Here is an 18,233-nt window from a genome sequence, read left to right on the forward strand (position 1 = left end):
ACATTTTACGGTAGTGTGAATCAGGAGAATGTTCTGGAATAGTATGAATGGGGGTGGCGTAGAACAGTGTAAAAGGAGGAGAACATTCTGGAACGGCACAAATGAAGAATCGTCTAAAACAGCGTGAATTGGGGAGAACATTTTGGAGCAGTGTAAATGAGAGAGGATGTTCTACACCAGTGTGAATGGGAGAGAACATTCTAGAAAAATGTAAATCGGGAGAACATTCCGGAACAGTGTGAATGAAGAACGTTCTAGAACAGTATGAATGAAAGAACTTTCTGGAACAGTGTGAATGAGGGAGAACATCGTGTAACAGTGTGAATGAAGGACATTCTAAAATGGTGTGAATAGAGGAGACAATTCTAGAACAGTGTGAATGGGAGAGAACATTCTGGAACAGTGTGAATGAAGAACATTCTAACATGGTGTGAATAGAGGAGACCATTCTAGAACAGTGCGAATGGGAGAGAACATTCTGGAACAGTGTGAATGGGGGAGAACATTCTAGAGACTCACTGCAGTCACACACAGGTAGAGCACACCAACCCATCATTTGACTGCTGGAGAACACTGGGTCACTGTGCTCTGGGCTTAAGAGCATGGAGAAGAAAAAGAGTGGAGGAAGTCTTTCAAGGTTTTCCAAGGTCCCAAGTGGCATGATGTTGAATCTATTGTTTCCCTGACAACCGTCCCACTGGCAGATGGATAATGGAAAACTGACTGACCATAGTGGTGCTTGTTGTCACTGTCATCTGTGACTGCAGATCGTTTTTTTGCTATAAAGGGATGTGACATGCACAAAGTGAGGCAGGGCACACCCTGTCTATCTGTCCTCCTCATTGCCATTGCATTCGTTTGTCTGTATTATTCTCCACTATTCCATACAGATTGTCTATTGTCTTGTCCTATGTGTACTAAATAGTTTATTGTGTGTATTATTGTATTGACTTTTCCACTGTTGTCACCACCTGCTTGTACGCTGATGTTGTGTTGTGCTAATTGTAACACTGTAATTGCAGGTGCTGTATTTTGAACCGTGACTATTACAGCTAGGCCTTCAGTTCAGGCCATAAATGTCAAGCTGAATGCTAGTATGGATGCTCAAGAACAATATACCACTATGATAATGCTAATTTTTGCTAGCACCTCTACTGTATATTTCTATGCTAACACTGGTGCACATTAGCATTTTTTGATTAAATATATTCTGATATATATTCTGAAGATATTCTGTATGTTTTATTTGAAGCTTTTAATAGATATTAACATATGTTACCTTGTATGCCATTTTACAGTGACTCAGTTAGTTAATAGACCTATGACTGCTGATTTCCATTTCTAACAAACAACTGACTGAAACCTGGTTCGACTGCCACTCATACTCACAGTCACGATTGGTTGATTAAACTGTGACTTCTTAATTATGTTGGTAGGTAGTGTGAAGTGTGAGGGCTTTTTGCAGCTCCTGAAGTCCTAAACAGTAGTAGAGCTTGCTTGGCTGTATCTGCCCACTAGTAAAATCCTGACTTGACAATTTTCCATTCAACCTTTCAAGAATATAACAGTTCTGTTTTGAACAAAATTTAACAATTAAATAAAAGTATTACTCCAATACCCACATGATAAGCATGATGATTATTTTGCATAAAAGTGAACTAAAGAAAATTTGAGGCCTTCTTTGAAGGTCTAGACAAACTTGAGGGCTCTCTACTGTATATTTCCTTCCTCACGCAATCAATGAGAAAGAATGACAGTAAAGTAAAGACAGTAAAGACTTCAGTTTAGATTTACAGTTGCAATGCACCTTAATAAACATGTCTGTAAATGTGCCAGTTTAGGCACAACTTGAATAAAAGCATATTCTTAAGGGTTCAACTATATAATGTAAATTACTCACGTTGTTTCAGACTAGATTTTTGTTTGGCTACCTAACACTGACACATTACATTGCTGCAATATATAAATATGGCATCAGTTATTCACTACGGACACTGTATTATTAATACACAGGCCAATGTATATACTGAGTGTCCATGCATGATGCATTGTGCATGCAAATATGATAGGAATGTCATATGACTTAGAAAGTATGCACATTTGAATGTGTTTTAGCATTAAAGTTTGAACAGCACTGAATTAGCACACAGCACACTACCGTCCTTAACACAGTGCGCTACTCATGTGCCTCCAATCCTGGATCCAACACAAAGCGTCTGAAACAGAGCGTGGAAAATAGAGTATGCGCAGGCTGGCTTGTGTCCAGCCTCTAGTTTATCAAACACCCTCGTTTATAAGCCGCACTGTTGTGAGTCAATTATGAGTCATGTGTTACTGGGATGAGCTAGACAGATAGTTTGTGACAGCGTCTGTTGCACGAGTCCCGTGGCCGGTTGCCAGGCGACCTGCAATGACTGACAGCGCAGAGAGTCGACCTGTGGTGATGAATGACCTTCTGTCTCTGGAGAAAGTGTCACGCTCCTACCGATGCTCTGGACCTGCCCACACCGTCGTCATGGCAATACAACTGCTGCAGAAATATGGGACGTGGCAGAGGAGCCTTTTCCGCAACATAATTGGTTTGAGGATAATAACAGTCATGAGTGTAATGACAATGGGTGATAATTAATAGAGACTAATAACGGTGGCGAGAGAGGCTACAGTCTACTTAATTAGCAAAGCCAATGTACATTTCAGTGGAGGATTCAAGAGCACGCTGTAGCGCAGGGCGTGGATGCTAGCGACGTACGGCGAAAGGGTTGTTTGAGCACAGCTGGTTCTGGCCAGGGCCTTGCCATCTCTTCTAATAGAATTAGACTCAGAATTAGACTCAGTGTTCTTCCAGCTGGCCCATATTGCTCCTATAACTCTATTATCCTCTCCATTGCATCGACTGGAACAGACGTTTAAAGCAGGGGGTCAGCTCCATTCCAACTCCCTGTCTCTGAGCTTCAAAAGGCCTGCCAGTGTCTGCTTTGACCCTCTGCTTCTTTGATTGATTGATATATTCATGATTTAAGTCACGCAAGTGTACAAACCTGTTCTTCTTTATGGATCTGTACTGTCGAGTACTCGGTTAACCATTTGAGTTGCCAGTATTTTAACACTGAAGTCACTGTTTGGCTATTTGTTACGTTCCATCACAGGAAGTAGGGGCATCATGCAAGCCAAAAATCTGGGGGGCACAGTTAGCGGGGGGTCCTTCCCCAGGAAAAAAGAAAAAATAATAACGCCGTTTTCTCCAAACTAAGTCAGTTTTTGTACATCAGTAATCTTCCACTTTATATTAGGCTAAATACTGTATATTTATTTAGAGGTTTTCATGTCAATTATTTGTCCTGTTATAAAATGACACTCACTTATTCACTCACTTATTCACTCACTTCTACACTAGCTTACACTGCTGCCACTTTTCTTGAAAAGAGCTAAATCTTGTCTGCTTCACCCAAAAAGGGGCATAAATTAAGGGGCATAAATTCACATAAAAAGACTGTCAACAATTAAATTAATTTTGAGAATATAGATAAAGCCAGAGTTAAAAGGAACCTGCCAACATGGTAACTGCTGTATTTTCAAACACAGTGCGTTGAAAGACGCCTGAGTACAGATGAGACTGCTCGCTGCTGTAAGATTCACACTGCTCTCCTTTATCAACATTAAATAGGATGTCATGCTACACAAGTTATGACTAGCTAGCGTGCCAGAAGGCCAAACAACCAGAGGGATAGCTACTAACTTTAACTGGTACTAGCTATAGCCAACTATCTTGCAAAGCAAACCATTTCTATATTTCTTAAATGAACTTAATGTGTATAACTAATTGCATTTCATTTTCACTCTCTGCTCTCACACTGTTCGTCAACCGTTCAGCACTGACTCACACAGAGTGCTGTGTGCGTCTGTATCTGCTGTTGCAAACTGATTTCATCCTGCAACTTTTGGAAGAAACCAATACCATAAGGAAAGGGGGTGTGTGACTTTGAAGTGTGATCTATGACATAATTAGAAGAACATGTTTGACTCATATAAAATGTATATAAAAAAATGATATAAATATAAATGTATAAATATAAAATGACCATAACTACATGAAAATAATCAAATAAAATTAAATAAAAATATAAAATACACATATATCAAAAATCTGGTGGGACACATGCCCACCCAGCTAGAATGGGCATTACGCCCCTGACAAGAAGACAAATAAAACAGACCAACAATTCAGTGAAATGCCACTTTTACGTTTAAAAAAGACTGTAAGATGTGGTGAGTTTGCTCATATTGTCAAGGAAGTGTGTATATTAACTAAAAAAACAGGAAGGCCTAAATATGAGCACAGCATTAGCGCTAACATGGCTAAAAAAAGTTCCTTTACCTGACGTTAGCTAAGTCCAGAAACAGTAAAAATACATTTCTCTGACAGAATAATATGTTGCCACATTGTCCATTAAGAAAAAAAGACCACCAGTAAGATGATGAGTCCTCATCAGCGTTCAATTAGCTGTTAGCTCATAAGCTCATCCTAAGCAGCCTCTGTTACTCATTCAAAATCTACCAATTTTTTGGCTATATTTGAACAATGAAACATTTTCAAATGTATTTATTTCTGTGCTGCTAATTTTTGTGCAACACCAGTGCTGTAACCTAAAAAGCTAATCCTACTGTCCTACATTCATTTCAGCAGAAGTACATTCTTTTCCTTCCCATGGTTAACCAAGTAACTATTCATTAACCCCTATGGGTACTTGAATATCAAATTAGCTGGAATGCACATCCCTGGTTAGAGTACAGTGTGGAGAAAGGGACTGCAATATGAATGTTTGATAATGTCAAGGTGTAGTGTTTGATAACTGTTCTTTGAGAATTTGGCCAGTATTTCCTCTGTGGAAAAACCTTAAGGTGGATTTGAAGTCTCAAGGATAATGAGTCGAAGCCCGTGAAAGTACGATGAAGTCATATATTAAAGGCCTGAATGGCCACTGGGAATTATATGGTGACCTCAGTTACTCTGGAAAGCCATTTCCAGAATTGATTTCTGCAAGCCTCTTGCCAAATGAGAATGAATCAGCTGCTGTAAACTAAAACCTAATATTAATATTCATACCAGCATGTAAATTCACTCACTCTCTCAGAGTCTGACATTGAAGGTTGAGATTCCTTTTAGTTGCCAAGGTAAACTGTGTCCCAAAGCTGAGGGTGATGAAAGTGTCTCAGAAGAAAGTCCAGAATCCAAGTTTCAGTGCAGGACAAGATGCTTTTAGCCTTGTTTACTGGACCAAGGCAGTAAAAACAGTGAATGCTAATTGTGCTAAGCAGTGGTGCACAGAAAAGCTTCCCTTTTCAAAATGTTCATCTGCGCTGATCATTCTCCATCACATTTGTTCATGTCCTGCTACTAAAATTTCTACAAATAGCTGCTTTGGGATATGTTCTGCTCATTTTTGAAGGCAGTAGTTAGCTCCCGCAGTGTCTCGATTCTGGCTTGTTCCTCATCATTTATTTTACAAAGCACTTGAACCAAGAAATTTGGACTCTTAGATGGTAAGCTGTGTAATCTTGAGACCAGAGCTAGGAAATAGGACTTATTACACTGGCGTTTTCACCATGATATCAAACCAGAAATGCTACATGATAATGAAATGTCAACAGTAGCTGTTTGACGTGCAATTCCATGGTATTAAATAGTGATCGCTGTTTTTATTTTTGTCTTCTCAGACAACTGGAGCATTATTCCTCTATGAGCAATCATCCACTTGATCATAAAGAGGTGTAGAATTATCCCTGTCAACACAGTGCCTCTGTTCTATCATGTTTCATGTCTATTACGCATCCTGCCGTGGATACGTTTCAGCATTGCAGCTGGACGAGAGCCCCATATGGCATCATTTTACACCTAGTCATGCACAGATAGTGCTGGCAGCATAGGTCATACTGCAGGCTTTTTCAGATGTGTGTGGGATTCCCTCTCTCGCTCCTGTTTTCTCGCCACTGGAACAGACACTTCCAGAGAGGAAGTGAAAACCGCAACAAGAGAAAGGAAGAGGTCTTTTCCTCTTTTGCACACAGGGCATCCTGCTGGGCGCAGTGTGTGTGTGTGTGTGTGAGCAGCATTAATCAGACTCTTCTCTCATTAGCCACCTGCTTAGCTGTGCTGGCTTGGGCATTGGACGGGAGGGGTCATGACTTTAGGAGTCACCATCCTCCTGGGCTCCTAAAGCCTTTTATCACCCCTTCCCTACACTCTCTCTCACACACCCATACTCACCTTGTTTGTATATATATGTAAGTACACATTTGCAATAATAATATGTCCCATGTATTATAAACAGTACTATGCAAAAGTCAAAGACCACCCCACTTTTTATTTAATTTCCAGTCTTTTTTCTCTATCAGGAAAAAAATGTCAGAAAACATATTTGATAGAAATTTACAAAAACAACTAAGTATACTGTAGCATTAGAATTTTCATTTCAGTTTCCATTCTTTTCAGGAGACTTGCTTTTCAGTTTTTCAAGGGAATATGCAGGAATATTTTTCCACACAAAGTGTCTTAGAAGGTGGTTGTATTTTGTGCTTCTCACAATCCAAGTTGTCCTAAACACGTGATGTTGAGGTTTTCTTTTTCCAGTAACAGTTTCTTCTGTCTATCTAAGTACCGTTTATCTGTGACAGTTTTGGTGGTCTACCAAGTCTCGATTGGTTCTTAGATATAGCTTTCAATAATTTCATTATTGGTGGGACTACAGTGCTTCATACAGAGTTGTTCAAAAAAATGTACATATGTAGATTACTGGCATGGTTGGCTACAGTAACTTGTGTGCAGCAGTTAGCAAGCTGGCTAACTCACTTAGCAATAAACAGTAAAAACACAAAAGTAAACATAATTATATCAGATGCTGGTACGCCTGCATGACCATCCTGGGTGACCAGCACTAGTCCAGCACAAGCCAGCATGAAATTCATACTGATCTGTGCTGTTTTTTTTCCAACAGGGCAAGCTGGCTAACTCATCTTAAGCGTATAGTAAAACCACACCTCTTCAGAGTTCACTGCAGCCAAAGTTGCACTATTGTTTGAGAGTGTGAATTTGCATGTCAAAGTTCACCAAAGTTCTGTAAAATATATTTTTTCACCATGAATTCCATTGAAATGAAAGTAATTTTGCTCACTAAAATTCGCTGGCAAACACAGGTGTGACTGGGCAGGTGTGACAAATAGAAATGGTTTTGCTTTTTCAGTTTTAAAAACTGAAATGTACACCGACTGGATTTATCAGTCATGATTTATCTGTCTACTCAGGCTTTAGCAGCATCTTCAGTAAAAGAAGCCATTTTTGAGTTTTTCTTCAGAGTATGCCTTTACATGCTGTGTGCTGACATTAAAATGGTTAAACACTACTTAACACGCAGTGTTAAGTGTCACTGAGAGTCACTGCAGTGCAGAGAACAATCCACCATCCAAATATGTTCTGTGGTGGTCCTGTGGGGGTCCTGACCATTGAAGAACAGGGTGAAAGGAGTTTAACAGTGTATGCAGTAAAACAGATGGACTACAGTCTGTAATTGTAGAACTACAAAGTGCTCCTATATGGTAAGTGGAGCTGATAAATTGGGTAATGAGTGTTGATACAAGGAGGTGTACGTAATTAAGAGGTTTGTTGGTGTAGATATAGAAATAAAAAAGCACTTTACAAAGTCAGAACCATTTTGTTGGTCCTGTAGGTGAGCCCTGTTTTTCTCCAGTTTTCCTACATTTTTGTGAAATGTTTGAAAATATACACAGACGCTCACACTCCATGCCAGGAGGTAGGAGGAGGATGCCTCAGTGCACGGTGGGGGGAGCTCCGTGCTGTGTCTTCTGCAGCATGCCTGGTGTGCAGAGAGAGAATGAGAGAATGAGAGATAGTGAGTAAGAGAAAAAGAGCAAGACAGAGAGAGAGGTGAGGGAGAGGGAGCGAGTTAGTGACAGAGCGAGCGAGTGGGAGAGAGAGAGAGAGAGAGAGAAAGAGAGGGAGTGAGTGAGCGAGTGAGAGAGCGAGAGAGATACGCAGGCCCAGTGCAGGCTGCTGCTGCTGCTGCCTGACATTTCCACACCCAGAGGAAGCAGCAGCAGAAAGAGGAAAGAGGAGAGAGAGGGACAGAGAGGGAAAGGAATATTCTCATCTCAGGCTGGATGCTGTGGAAGTAACAAACTGAGACGGTAAATATTTCCCTCTCTCTTTTCTGCGGCTTGCTTTCTCACTATCCTTATCATCCCTCACTCTGCCTGCAGCCAGCCTGTGAGGATCTCAGTATCTGTTTCTGCAGAAGGGGCCGTGCACTGGCGGCATGTGTGCAGCCTGGAGGCTCTCTCTCTCTCTGTCTGTCTCTCTCTCTCTCTCTCTCTTTCTCTTTTTAGTCATGGCAGAGGATAAGAAAAGACTGCTGAGGTTGCCAGCTTACTATGCTCTTCAAAATATACTCATGATTACATTCGTCTTATCAGCTTAGTTTCATTTTCACTCACCAACACCTGGTTTTTAGTGCTCCGCAGTCCAAGCAATGCATTTTGCTAGATGTCTTCCTAAAAAAGCTTAAGGCATGTCCACTTATTTTTCAGTGGAAAGTGGTATCTTTTTGTCTTGTCAGACTGTTTGGCTCCTGATTTATGGTCTATGACCCAAGATTCTTTATCGCATCTGTTTGGTTGTCATGGTTACAGAGGAATCCCACTTGAGTGAGTGTATCCGTCTTCTTAAGCTGTATCCATACGTTCTTACAGAGCGATCAGATGCTTGAGAAAGACATGAGCATACATAAAACTGTATGTTTGTATTGATCGTTTTGTTTATGGTTACTGCCTTTAGGCCTGGGTTTTGTTTTGGTTGAGCACATGCCTCATATAAGAAAAACTTGGGTATGTTAAAGAACCTGTCTTACATTTTTCTTGTATTTAGCAATTTTCCTTGAGGTCCAGTTATAACACTTGTATCATAATCCATTTTCACGTGGCCATTTTCCAGCCTCTCTTTATACCAAGCTATTTTTGTTACTGTGCCTTTAAGAGTGATATATACAAATGAGCCCTGTATTGTAAAAGATTCAAAAAGCGGTCCAAGCTGAAACACTCCTTATGGGCGGAGCTTAACGGCTGTAGGCTGAATGGGTGGATATATGTAAAAATGCGCTGGTTTTTGTGACATCACAAAATCGGTGAATTTAAAACAGGCTGTTTTTGTAGCTTACTTTCCATATCGCTGTTGTTGGAACAGCCCTGTGATGGACTGGCGACCTGTCCAGGGTGTATCTTGCCTTCTGCCCAATGTTGGATAGGCTCCAACAAACCTGCAACATTTCCCATTAATCTAATCAAATTGCTCTGAACTGTATTTAAGAGTTCAACAGAGCATTGCATCAATAACAAGACTTATTTTAGCAAGTTATTAGCGCTCCTTCCTGCCAATTGTTCAAAATAACTACATTCTGGAATTTGGCACTGATGTTATCATTGCTTAATTGTTAGGATTTCGAGCGCTGTGGTGATGTGAGCATTTGGTGAAATCTCCACAGGTGTTCAGTACTGCTCCACAGGGGGCACCCTAGAGTGATAAAGCTTATGGAACTGAGTGACCCATTAGCAGACTAAGCCTTGCTAAAATGAATGACCATACAGAACACAATTATTCTACACACTAAGACAGCACTTGTACAGTCTGAGGGCAAAAGGGCAGGTGCTTACACCTCCTTTGGGGTCTCTCTGTGCATGTGTCTGATTGGCGGAGATCATGACCAACGTTTTTCTGCAGCTCTTTAAAATGTTAAGCTCTTGTAGGCCTGCTTTGAAGTTAATCAGGAAAATACTCCTATTCTCCAAGCTGTCTCACAACGTTTACACTATTCTGTTCCTTTCTCAGAACAGTGGGCAGTGGGCTGAATTGAGCGTACCATAATCCCCTGCTAACAGGCACTTCTTAGCAATGTCAACGCTCATGATTTTGTCAGCTCGATTTTCTAGACTGGTTGTGGAGGAGAACAGACAGCACCCCCACATCTCTGAGGCGGTGCAGTTTAGCGACGGAAACAGACAGATGTGTCTTCGGAAAGACAAAAGCAGAGATTTATGGTATCGTAAAAGCAGGGACGCAGCAGATGGATGGAAGAGGAGAGATGTAGAGTCCTGAACAAATCCACCATTGTGACGGTGTGCTGAACACTGTCATACGCTATATACAGATCAGAGCAATCAGACATCAACTATAAACAGCTATCAGCTGTTGGGGGGGACAGCAGGGATAAGAGAGACAGAGAGAGAAAGAAAGAGAGATAAAGAAGGAGAGAGAAAGAGAGAAGAGAGAGAGAGGAACAGAATGAGGGGGAGAAGGAAAGAGACAGGAGAGAGGTGAAGAGCAGGAGAGAGAGGTCAAGAGAGAGAAAACGGGAAAAGGTTAAGAGAGGGAGAGAGATGGACAGAGACAGCAGGAAGTGAGAGAGAAAAAAAGAGTGATAGTGAGAGAGAACAGAAATGAAAGAAGGAGAGGAGGAGAGAAAGAAGGACAGAGAGAAGGAAAGAGAAAGGCAAAGATGGGGACTGAAAGACGGAGAGAGAGGAGAACAAAGAAAGAGGGAGGGAGATAGAGACAAGTGAAAGAACAGAATGAGGATAGAGGAGAGACATAAAGAGCAGGTGAGAGAGATCAAGAGAGAGAGAGAAAATGGGGGAAAAGTTAAGAGAAGGAGAGAGATAGACAGGATGGAGTGAGAGAGAAAAGAAGAAAGAGTGAGAGGGAAAGAGAACAGAAATGAAAGAAGGAGAAGAGGAGAGCAGGAAGGACAGAGAGGATAGAGAGAGAGGGAGGAGAAGAAAGAAGGGAGGGAGATTAAAACAGAATGGGGAGGCAGAGGCAAAGAGATAGAGGAGAGAGAAATGAAGAGTGGAAGAGAGAGAAAGAAAACGGGGAAAAGGTTAAGAGAAGGAGAGAGATAGAAAGAGACAGGAGGAAGTGAGAGAGAAAGAAGAAAGAGATGGGGAAAGAGAATGGAAGTGAAACAGGGAGAGGAGGAGAGAAAGAAGGAGAGAGAGGAGAAGAAAGGAAGAAGGAGGGAGATAAGGTTAAGAGAAGGAGAGAGGAGGAAGTGAGAGAGAAAAGAAGAAAGAGTGAGAGGGAAAGAGCACGGAAATGAAATAAGGAAGAGGAGACAAAGAGGAAGGGAGACAGAGACGGAGAGTGGGAGAAAGGTTGAGAGAGAGGGAGAGAAAACGGGGGAAAAAGTTAAGAGAAGTAGAGAGATAGACAGAGGAGGAAGTGAGAAAGAAAAGAAAAAAGAGTGATAATGAAAGAGAATGGAAATGAAAGAAGGAGAAGAAGAGAGAAAGAAGGACAGAGAGAAGGAAAGAGAAAGGCAGAGAGATGGGGACAGAGAGAGAGGAGAAGAAAGTAAGAGGGAGGTGAGATGGACAAAGAGTGAAAGATAGAGAGAGAAACAGGAAGAGAAAGAGTTGAGAGAGAGAGAGAGAGAGAGAGAGAAGGGTGTGGCAGACACACAGTGGAAACTCCTACTCTCTGCACCAACTCGAGTGAGTGGGTTCACTTCTGTCTCTCTCTTTCTGCGTGTGGGCGTGCGAGCTTTCAGACAGTAGAGAAGCCGCGGTTAATAGTAGCTGCTTTATGGATCCCCCTCGTTCCACCACCTCCTCTCCTCTTATACTTCTCCTCCCTCTCTCCTCCGCTGAGCCGGAGCCGGCTCAGATGTGGCTGGTGCCAGGCAGCCAGCGAGAAGGAAGGCATGCTTCGCTTCTATTTTGAAATCCCAGCCTGTCTCCCTGTAGTCTCCCTCTCTAGAGATTACAGCTAAAGTAACTCTAATGTGGAAGAAGAGACGGCTCTGACTAATCTTAATGTTCCTCAGTAGATCAGTTCGATGCTGCGGGGACACTTAAACTTGTGTGCACATACACTGGCTGTCTTATACTCCCTTATGCTTTTTTTTTCTTATGAGACACTTTAAAGGAATGCTCCAGCGTTTTGCAATTTTATCTCTATCCAGTGCATCTGTATAGTACTGCTGGTTACCACAGACAGTAGTTACAACCCGTTTCTTCATTCTTAGAAAAGAACTGAAAACACTGATTCGAAACTCATGTATAATAGAAGTCAGAGGGCAGTTACAGAATGATACAGACGCAGCCGATAGTGATTAGGTTAAAAAACCCTGAACTATTCCGTTCATCTCGTGCACAAATGCTTCTGCTGCAGTTGTTTTAAAGATCTGTTGAAACATGACATCTCAGACCCAGAACATGCGTGGTTGCAGGGACTTTGGAAGGGGTCGGGCCTAAGAACTTTCAGTAACTTATCGCTGTGGATATTCAGGTCTGCACATACAGACGAGTGACAGACTTAAGTAAGTCAAAGTTTACACAGACCAGTCAGGCATAACATTATGACACTGCCTTGTTTCTACACTCATTGTCCATTTTATCAGCTCCACTTACTTTGAAGGTGCACTTTGTAGTTCTACAGTTACAGACTGTAGTCCATCTGTTTCTCTGCACACTTTGTTAGCCCTCTTTTACCCTGTTCTTCAGTGGTTAGGACCACCATGGACCCTCACAGAGCAGGTACTATTTGGGTGGTGGATCATTCTCAGCACTGCAGTAACACTTATGTGGTGGTGGTGTGTTACTGTGTGTTGCGCTGGTCTGAGTGGATCAGACACAGCAGTGCTGCTGGAGTTTTTAAACACCTCAGTGTCACTGCTGGACTGAGAATAGTCCACCAACCAAAAATATCCAGCCAACAGCGTCCTGTGGGCAGCGTCCTGTGACCACTGATGAAGGACTAGAGGATGACAAATACAAACTGTGCAGCAGCAGATCAGCTATCGTCTCTGACTTTACATCTACAAGGTGGACTGACAAGGTAGGAGTGTCTAATAGAGCGGACAGTGAGTGGACACAGTGTTTAAAAACTCCAGCGGCACTGCTGTGTGTGATCCACCCATACCAGTGCAACACACACTAACACACCACTACCACATCAGTGTTACTGCAGTGCTGAGAATGATCCACCACCCAAATAGTACCTGCTCTGTGAGGGTCCATGGGGGTCCTGACCACTGAAGAACAGGGTAAAAGAGGGCTAACAAAGTATGCAGAGAAACAGATGGACTACAGTCTGTAATTGTAGAACTACAAAGTGCACCTATATAGTAAGTGAAGCTGATAAAATGGACAATGAGCGTAGAAACAAGGAGGTGGTCATAATGTTATGCCTGATCGGTGTATATAGCGCTTTTTACAACAGGCGTTGTCACAAAGCGGCTTTACAGAAAAATCCAGGCTCAAGCCCCCATGAGTGTCGCCAGTGGCAACTCCCTAAGAGCAAGAGGAAGAAACCTTGAGAGGAACCAAGACTCAAAAGGGGAACCCATCCTCCTTTGGTTGACACTGGATAGCAAACAATAACAGCATAGAATAAGGTTTGACCATCAGTATAAGATACAGAAAAGGGGAAAAGCAGGAGAAGCAATATCTATGATGTAAAAATGCAGCAATATCGTGGTAGAATATTCAGTGGTAATATCGAAGGCTCAGTGGCGTGCAAGTGAGGTTGGTTACCCGATCAAGTAAAAACCAGCAGAAGTGTGTTGGACCACCATGAGCCACCAGAGCAGCTTAAAGCACGTTGGCATACATTCTGCAAGTCTCTGGAACTGTACTGGAGGGATTCTTCCAAAGGATATTACCTCATTTGGTGTTTTGATAATAGTGGACAATGCTGTCTAATGAGAGCTGGTAACTGGGAAGGTCATAGCATATGATTAACATCATTTCATACTCATCAAACCATTCAGTGACCCTTTGTGTCCTGTGGATTGAGGCATTGTCATCCTGGAAAAGACTCCCATCAGGATAGAAATGTTTCATCGTAGGATAAAGAGGATCAGTCAGAATAACTTAACCCAAACCATGGCAGCAAAATGCCCCCCACAGAATAGCAGTTCCACCAGGTCCTCTCACTGTAGGGTCAAGCATTCAGACCTGAACTGTTCTCTTGGTGCACATGCACTCTCCCACTTGTGGAGAATGTGGTGAAGAATAATGCATCTATATAGACCAGTGCTGATGGGTTTTACATCACTGTGCATTTGTCTTTGTAATGAGGCATGTATGCACTGCAGTCCTACTATAATATATCTCTCTCTGTGTAGTTGTGGATGGACTGTTCTTGATAACAGTCTAATCATGTTCTGCACTGACATTCTCAGTCACTTGTTCTCTTGTGGAGTCACTTAGATCTTTTTCTCTTTTCATCCTAAACCAAACTTGAGATGAATGTTGATATATTTTTTAATGTCTTATATAAGGAGTGGTGGGGTGTGTGTATAGGTGTAGATCTAAGGGAGGGTGGATTATGTGTCCACTTCAGCATTTGGAGGGGGGAAGAATTGTTCCCCCACAACATTTGCTCTCAACACGCCCGGCTGTGATTGCTTTTGGTTAAAATCTATGTTTTTCGTCCCTGAATAGATAAAACTCATGGGAAATGCAGCCTGTATACAGTCAGCATCTTTCATGTTCCTTTACTGTAGTGGACTGAGTCAGCTCCACTTTTCTAATGTTCAAGACTGCTATGGAAAAAGTGTGGTAAACTAAGCAGACTACCTGAGATAATGTAAAAGTTGTTTCATTAAAAGTTAAAGTTAGTTTATTTAAAGATACAATCATATGCATAAGTTAAATAATCAACACATCATCTACAGGGGACACATTTAAATATAGCATTTTTCTACATATTTATGCACAATTTCTATTTATTTGCTGAGTTTATTATTTGGAAGAAAGAATATATATAAAACATAAGACATAAAACGCACAATATCTTTTGTACAGATCATATTTTGTTTTTATTTTTCCCCCAATACATTAAATTCACCAAATAAACAGTGATTGGGTATAAAAATGTGCTGACGTGTTCTCTGCATTAACTTATTTTCACGTTTAATTTGACCAGGGGTGCCCAAACTTTAGCATAAAGCTAGAATTATAGTAATTTGAAGTCTTCAAGGTACAAATGTTTTGCATTTTGAACAAGCATTTAATTGAATTTCCTAATGTAACATATCCTTAATGTGAATGATTAGCATAAACACTTATCATGGGTGATGTGGTGAGCAGTCAACCCCACCCAAATCAGAAATGATCCCTACATCACTGAATGTGGGTGTGTGTGGAGGGACGCACTGATACATGGATTAAAAAATGCATTTTGCAGTCCATGTTTGATTACTACGTCCCTGGCAGAGAGACACAGAGGTGGAGAGAGAGTTTAGTTTGGCATGTTCTACGTGTTATTTACACCATTTTCATCGGCTGTCTGAATCTTGTCCAAGCAGAAAGGTCGTCTCTGACTGAGCCTTGTTTAACTGCGGCCTGCAAACTGAAACATCAGCCAAGCCGCTCGTTCTCATGGCTACAGTTTCTACCTGGACGAGTGGGTTTCTATAGCAACCCCCGAGCTCCCCTCCCCCATCATCACACATATGTAAGGCGCTCTGCATTGACTGCCCCCAGACGCAGCAGATGCATTACCGTCGTTTAGCCAGCCGGCCTCCAGTGAACATCTGCAGTCTGCGTCCCTCACAGATCAGCAAACTGACCCTGCTTGTAATATCCCAAGTACATGGTTTGTGTTTCTGTTTTAATCTGGGATGGCTAACAGCGCATTGTCTTTTTGCCCGCGCGGCTTGTCTGGGTGAGAAACAACCCAATTTAGGTGGAGCTCTGCTGAGGAACATGTTGACACAGATGAAATGCTCGTTATTTCCATGCCACTTGTCTGGAGCTTCCAGCTGTTCCCTCTCTGCTTCTGTCCCAAGCGCCCTTAGAGCTCTGCATGGCTGCTTTAAAACATTCATCACAAGGAGAGCGCTCACATGTATGCACCTATACGTATCTGCATATCGCACATTGACATATATATATATATATATATATATACACTTACATACATGCCATAAATATACACACACATAGGCACACACATGCATACATAGGGCTTACAGACAAATGCACTCACTGGGGACCTCCACTGACTTATGTAATTCTTTAGCATAGTAATACTTGGCCTATACCTGATTGATTGATTGATTGAAAAAGCAAGTAGCACTACCTGCAATGTAAAAGATGTTTTGCTATAGTATAAATCTAATTGATTTATACTATAGATTTTTCATAAATGATAATTAAATAGAAGATGAGAATACTTGAGGTGAAATGTGCCATTCTAGAGAAACTAGACTGTTCTAGAGTCAGTTAGTCACAGCAGTGGTGATAGGAACCACAAAATGCTTACACTAAATGGTTCTGAGTACACTGCATGATGCCTGAGACATTTTATGGTAGTTTTGAGAGAAGATTTTGGTCTGAACGCCATTTTTTCAAACGTATTCATGGCTGAGAGGACCATGAAGGCTGTTGTAAATCAAAATAATCTCCAAAGAAAGCATATTTTTTCAGATTTTCCATTAATGTACTATTATCAACATTACATATAAACACTCATGTAGATTCACTGGTCATTTTACATAGTAAATAAAATGACTATATTTGCCTTGTAGGCATCACAACCCCTGGTTTCTGTCACCACTATTGTGAAGAAATCTGAGTGGGTAAGTTTATCTGCAGTGAACTATTTCACATCAGAGCTCTCTGAATGACTTTGTTTACATCTCAATGACTAGATAGTGTAGAAATGCACTTTGAGGTTTTCCAAGAAAACTGCATTTGTGGTGAAAAAAGCAGTGTTCTTGTGAGGACTAGTGAGATGTTCTCACTTCTACAAAACTATTTTTGTATTCTTTTATTTTTTCAATTGACATGAGTAGATCTGGACCTCATAACAGTCTAAAAACAACACATACACATTTAGATTCTGTATCTTTCATATACTTAATGTAAATATATACACTTAAAAAGATGAGAGAACGTGCTGCGGTTCTACATAGAATCTTTTGCAAGGGGGTCTGTATACCATCATGCTTGACATTGTAACAATAGAAGAACCCTTTTAGGTATATATATATATATATATATATATATGTGTATATATATATATATATATATATATAAAACCATATACAGCAGATTTAACATCAATCTGAAGAACGATTTCACCGTACAAAGCACCCTTTAATCATGCAAAGGGTTCTTTGAGTTTTCATGGTTCAATATAGACCTATATGTAGATCTTTTTTAAGAGTGTATGTTATTTAAACTTAGCACATTTGGTCTCAGGATCAGGATGGGTGCTATATTGTAATTCTAATAGCCCCATCAACCATTTGGAAATTTGCCGTCTGTCCTCATCACATTTCCTTGAATCCACATTCACTGTCGAATCATCTAGACAGTCTGGGTCTTGACAATGCCTTTGTTAGATCTATATTTGTATAAAGCCTGCACTTCTTGCTACCTCGGCAGAGGCCTGCTTCTGCTCCCCAGCATCAGAGCTGGAGATGTTCTCTCTGGTGGCCATCCGTATCTGCAATTAAACCACTTTTCCATCAGTCCAAGATTTGTGGGCAGAGTTCCTGAGAAACTGTGCTCTAAAATACAAATACAACAAGACATCTGCTCTCTGAAACTCACGTCTGTCTTTGACTGCTCTTTTCATAATGGCCCTCAGAGCCACAGCTGATTCTGTGGGGACTGGCCCAAGGAGCTGGCAAGCAGTCCCTGGCCCCCATGATGCTTTCAGAGGACTAGCATCTGCTAAGTGTCATGAGCGCTGAGAGAAGAATGAAGAATGTAGTCTACTGCATAACCAGCAAAACCTTTTAATGTTTTAGATCTGGGTCATGACTGAATTATGCATGTAGAATTTGTTTTCAGAGCCATTGTGGAGAACAGAGTGAGGACGTTTTAGATCAAGCATTTGGGTAACAATCTCTATTTGATAAAGCAGTTTCAGTACATTCTTTGAGTCTTTTATGAATTCTAGCATAGCAAATGTGCTTTTTTTGTAGATTCTCTGTGATAAATGATTGATAGATTTCCTCTTCCATCTGCTGTCTCTTTTTCCGACAGGAAACAGAGGTGAGTGAGAGGAGAAAGAGGTGTCAGCTCCTCGAGAGGGAGGTGAAGAACAAGATCTTGACATGTCAGACTTTGGTAAATGAAATTGGCACACTGCTGCTTATTTTTCTACCCATTAATCACTTTCTCCTGACCCTCTCCTTGTTAGCCATGGCCCA

General features: G+C 41.3%; 1 protein-coding gene across 1 annotated transcript in view; it reads left to right on the forward strand.

Moving 5' to 3' along the window:
* si:ch73-287m6.1 (RIMS-binding protein 2) overlaps positions 1-18,233 on the forward strand; it is an 80,523-nt gene that overhangs the window by 8,778 nt on the left and 53,512 nt on the right. Inside the window, exon 3 of the mRNA XM_036588610.1 lies at positions 18,067-18,150. The gene's annotated coding sequence lies outside the window, so the exon portion shown is untranslated. The remainder of the gene's footprint in view (positions 1-18,066; positions 18,151-18,233) is intronic.

Source organism: Colossoma macropomum, unplaced genomic scaffold (assembly GCF_904425465.1).
Source record: "Colossoma macropomum unplaced genomic scaffold, Colossoma_macropomum, whole genome shotgun sequence".
NCBI classification, from domain to species: domain Eukaryota; kingdom Metazoa; phylum Chordata; class Actinopteri; order Characiformes; family Serrasalmidae; genus Colossoma; species Colossoma macropomum.